Raw genomic sequence first — 5,220 nt, 5'->3', positions numbered from 1 at the left:
GCGAGGAAACAAATTTATGATTAAAAAAGGATGCATAAAGTGTGTTATAACTTAGTTATAGTTTTACCTACAGTTACAAAACTCAGCGTGTGTATTGCTCTTATCAAGCCGAACAACTTTCTAATTTACAGTCATTAGCTCCGACCAACAGAAAGTCAGATATTGTGGTTTGAATGTGGATTGTGTCTCTCTCTGTCTCTCTGCCATTCTGTGTGTGTGTGTGTGTGTGTGTGTGTGTGTGTGTGTGTGGTATTTTGGTTGGGTGACAGTTGTAGGTTACAGTTTGACAAGAGTTTATAGTTTAACAAAAGCACAATGTTGTGCTTTATTGCGAGTGTACACACATATAGAGAAACACTTTGAATGATGTCCTGTGTGAACAAAATGACGGAGTATGTTTTTATGTCTCCATTCGATCGAGCCACACACACACACACACACACACACACACACACACACACACACACACACACACACACACACACACACACACACACACAGCATTCCAATCTTGACATCGCAGCATGTTCATTATAGCCTTCATAAAATGTAATAATAAAATAGTCAACCTAACATAAAAAAATTACACTGCTCTGTTTAAATAGTCAGTTGTACAGTTCGTACCGTTCACAGTAAGCACCGCTCCACTGTGATGTTTCCAAGCATATATATATATACAGCGATGGAGGGCCCAAGCCGGTAGCACCGCCACCCGGACTAAACTAAAGGCACCAGGGTGGCGGTGCCACCGGCTTGGGCCCGCAATCGCTGCTTGCAGCTTTAATTATATTTTTTTTTTTTTCTATTAGTTTGCGGAGATGCTCAGCCCTGGCTGCTTTTAGAGCCTTTTTATAACGTGACATACTGTCTTTCCACGCGATTCTAAAGACCTCTAAATTTGTTTGTTTCCATTTGCGCTCTAAGTTACGAGTTTCTCTCTTGATAACATGCGTAGCACTGTTGTACCATGGTGCTTTAGTTTTCTCTCTAACCTTTTTTAATCTAATTGGTGCAACAATTTCTAATGTACTAGAGAAAATGGTGCTCATACTGCTAGTCATTTCCTCTAGCTCATCTGTTTGTTTGGGTTCACTGAGAAGCTGAGATAGATCAGGTAAGCTATTCAAGAATCTATCTATAGTAGTTGGAAGGATTGTTCTGCCTGGTCGATAACGCGGCGCAACATGACACATTTCAGCCGTACGTAGTATGCAAGTTACCATGTAATGATCAGTGACATCATAACTTTGCGGTATAATATCTATATCGGTTGGATCGGTTCCATATGATATAATTAAATCTAGAGTATGATTAAGACGATGAGTGGGACCACTAACGTTTTGCTTGACCCCAAAGGAGTTTAATAAATCTGTAAACGCAGCCCCTAACGCATCATTTGTGTTATCAACGTGTATGTTGAAATCTCCAACAATTATTGCCTTATCGACATTGACCAATAGATCTGAGAGAAAATCTGCAAACTCTTTTAGGAAATCAGCGTAAGGCCCTGGCGGTCTATATACAGTAGCCAAGGCTAGAGATAATAGGGATTTCTTTCTTACATCTAGGAGCGTAACATTTAGCACAAGTACTTCAAACGAATCAAACCTGTGGCCTGTTTTCTGAGTAACATTAAGAATATCTCTATAGATTGTTGCAACACCGCCGCCACGACCAATCAGACGGGGCTCATGCTTATAACCGTATCCTGGTGGAGTGGACTCATTAAGACCGAAATAATCATTCGATTTAAGCCAGGTTTCAGTAAGGCAGAGTACATCGAAGCTATTATCAGTGACCATTTCATTTACAATAACCGCCTTAGGTGTAAGCGATCTAATGTTTAGAAGACCTAGCTTTAGAAATTGTTTTTGTTCACTAATATTGAGATTTTCTTGTTTAATCACAATTAGATTTTTCTTAGATCCTACAGTAGATTTATTGTTTGGCCTCACTAAACGAGGAATAGACAGTTTCTATAAAGTGTTCTACACTGGTACTTATATCAATTAATTTGGGACAGCAAAGAATGTGATTTGGACTTTGACTTACTAGTCATATGGTGTGTAACGTCTTGGAGATGTTGTCCGACAGAACAGCCGCTCCGATTCTGCTGGGGTGCAGGCCATCAGCACGGTAGAGCCTAGGTCGCTCCCAAAACAGATTCCAATTATTTACAAAGAGCAGTCTCTGTTCATTACACCATGACATTAACCATTCATTTAGTGCAAACAATCTACTGAACCTTTCTTGTCCTTGTCGGTACGTGGGAAGCGGTCCAGACACGGCGATCTTTGCTTCAGGCAATGTTCTGCGTACCGTCTCGATCAAGCTCATGTAGTCCCTCTTCAGAACCTCCGTCTGCCGCAGCCTGATGTCATTCACCCCCGCGTGCAGCACGACAGCTCCGACGCGCTCATCACCGTTCAGGATCTCGGGGACCTGCGCAGCGACATCGAGAACACGAGCACCAGGAAAGCAGTGAGTGCGCACCATACCTTTACCTGAGGTAGCGCGGACATGCCGGACCATGGAACTGCCGATGATCACAGCGTCGTCGCGTTCCGTCTCGCGAAGAGGGGAGAAGCGGTTCCGGGTGGAGATCTCGAAGACCGGGAGGGGCGGAGAGGATATTATGGATATTATGTTGGCATTAGTGGAATTGCACTAGCATGGTTTAAAATCATACTTATCTGACCGTTATCAGTTTGTAGCAGTAAATGAAGAGATGTCTTATCAATCACAAGTTCAGTATGGCGTACCACAAGACTCAGTACTAGGACCGCTGCTGTTCACTCTGTACATGCTACCATTAGGAGATATCATTAGGAAACATGGAATTAGCTTTCATTGTTATGCCGACGATACTCAGCTGTATATTTCTTCAAAACCTAACGAAACCTACCAATTCACAAAATTAACGGAATGCATAGCTGATATAAAAAATTGGATGAATAGTAATTTCCTACTACTAAATTCAGAAAAAACAGAGATTCTAATTATTGGACAAAAAACTTCCACACGTAATAACCTAGAATACTGTCTAACACTTGATGGCTGCTCTGTTAACCCTCTGGAGTCTAAGGTGTTTTTGGGGTCCTTGAGATGTTTTGACATGACCTGATATTTGTATTTTTTTCAGTTGCTTATAAACATATTAATGGCAAAGGTGTAATTACACTCTATTTAGCACGAACATGACTATCATAATATGTGAGCAACATGTATGTACATGTTTGCATTTTTGAGAGAATATTATTTATGCGTGGTTATTCAAAAAACTCAAACTTAAATGTTCTGATATAAGACCACAAACAACCAACTTCACATATTTCCACAATACTTTTGACTAATGGATCTTGTCGGCTAGAGTATTTACTTCAAAATGATCTGAAAATCATCCGGGCTAATCGTTCACATTAAACAATAGATTGATTTAAATTTTGTAAGACACTTTTTGTTTGGAAAGGCAATATGCAGGGGGGCGTGAATGATCCAACAAGGTCATGAATAATGTCCTCATTCACACCTGGAGACAAAGAAGACCTGCTAATGCTGCATACTAATGAGCCTTAGGTGTCACTGAACCACACAGAATGCAAAGACAACACACACACATATATACATACATACATACACACACACACACACATATATATATATATATATATATATACATACATACACACACACACATACATACATACACACACAAACAATATTACTACAGAATTGGTTCAGAGTTGGAAACATCTTGAAAAAAAAGTGTATTTTTCCACAAACTGTGTAGGCCTATGCTTGCAAATTGTATAATATCCAAGGTAAACATTTCTAGTAATTGTGCAGTTAATTCTTATTCGTATTTTCAGAAAGTTTTGGATTATGTAGGCTATCCTCTCCCCAAATTTGTCACTAATAAAACACAAAAATAATTTAAAGAGAAGGCTTATATTGACCTTTTAAGATTTTGTTTGCACCTTGGAAATTAGGTTTTGATGTGGCAGTACAAACTTTATAATCTATCCAAAACGAAATGTTGTCTTTCATATTTCGTCTGTAACATCGTCTTTTATAATATAGCCTATATTAGGGCATAAATGTTAATTTGCAGTTTAAAATGTTGCTTATACAAAGACATTTTATTTCAACGTATTCAGTCGATTTTTACTCATCTCAGTAGGCAATATAGATAGTTTCATTCACACACACAGACGCGCGAGCTGTAGGCTAGTAGCTAAACAACAACATGCACATGTGCCGTTCATTCATCAAACACAGAAACGCGCGAGCTGTAGGCTAGTAAACAACAACATGCACATGTGCCATTCATTCATTCAAACACAGAAACGCGCGAACTGGAGTAAACAACAGCATGTGCCGTTCATTCATCAAACACAGAAACGCGCGAGCTGTAGGCTAGTAAACAACAACATGTGCCGTTCATTCATTCAAACACAGAAACGCGGGAACTGGAGTAAACAACAGCATGTGCCGTTCATTCATTCAAACACAGAAACGCGATTCAAATTTAAACAGTCTTTTGCGGTTTACAGACACCATTTCATATCGCGATTAGAACAAAGCACTTACTGATGATCTGCAGCTGGACCCGTTGTTAGGCTACTCCAGCACGTTTGAGGTAAAATTTCCAGGATAATCACGATATTATTATTCCTCACAGCGAGTGTGTTGTCCAGCTGTTGTGGGCGTTGACTGGTTTGCATGTGTTGCTTCAGATAATCTGTGTTTGAATAGCGCGCGCTCTCGATGGGCGTGTCACATTAGCAGATAATGAGGTGCCAGAACGATAATGAGCACGACTGATCTCTCGCTCTTTTTATATAGATTACATAAACAGAGAATATTTGTTTTAGTTTTGAATTATATAATTTAAAACTACACACTTAAATGATTATAGAGATATATAGCTCATGTCTGAGTGAATAGTATTCGCTGAGATTTGTATAAATTTAGAGACGTGCTTCAGAAAAAAAGTTCACGGAGACGGAGAGGCATAAAGCACTCCCTGTTTACTTTCTTTATTTTACAAAAGCACAATGTTTTATTTCGAATGTAAGTGGACACATAAAAAAGTAGACATTTAACAGCTTATTTTTTCATATTTCTTAAGTCTGTATGACCAAAACCGACGGAGTATTTTAGGTCTATTTTGCTGCTATGTAAAAAAAAACGAGCAAAACGCGCCCGCGCGTTTGCCGA

At 39.4% G+C, this 5,220-nt stretch overlaps 1 long non-coding RNA gene across 1 annotated transcript; it reads right to left on the bottom strand.

The window, feature by feature from the left end:
• Positions 1-804: 804 nt before the first annotated feature.
• On the bottom strand, positions 805-5,220 carry LOC307007298. The gene is made up of 3 exons (XR_013799612.1): positions 4,591-5,220; positions 2,699-2,806; positions 805-2,604 (listed from the first exon to the last, which is right to left on the bottom strand). It is a non-coding gene; the product is annotated as an uncharacterized lncRNA (long non-coding RNA).

This window comes from Phoxinus phoxinus (assembly GCF_949152265.1).
Source record: "Phoxinus phoxinus genome assembly, chromosome: 11".
Taxonomy (NCBI): Eukaryota; Metazoa; Chordata; class Actinopteri; order Cypriniformes; family Leuciscidae; genus Phoxinus; species Phoxinus phoxinus.
The sequence above is the reverse complement of the archived record's forward strand: the minus strand, read 5'-3'. Positions and strand labels throughout refer to the sequence as shown.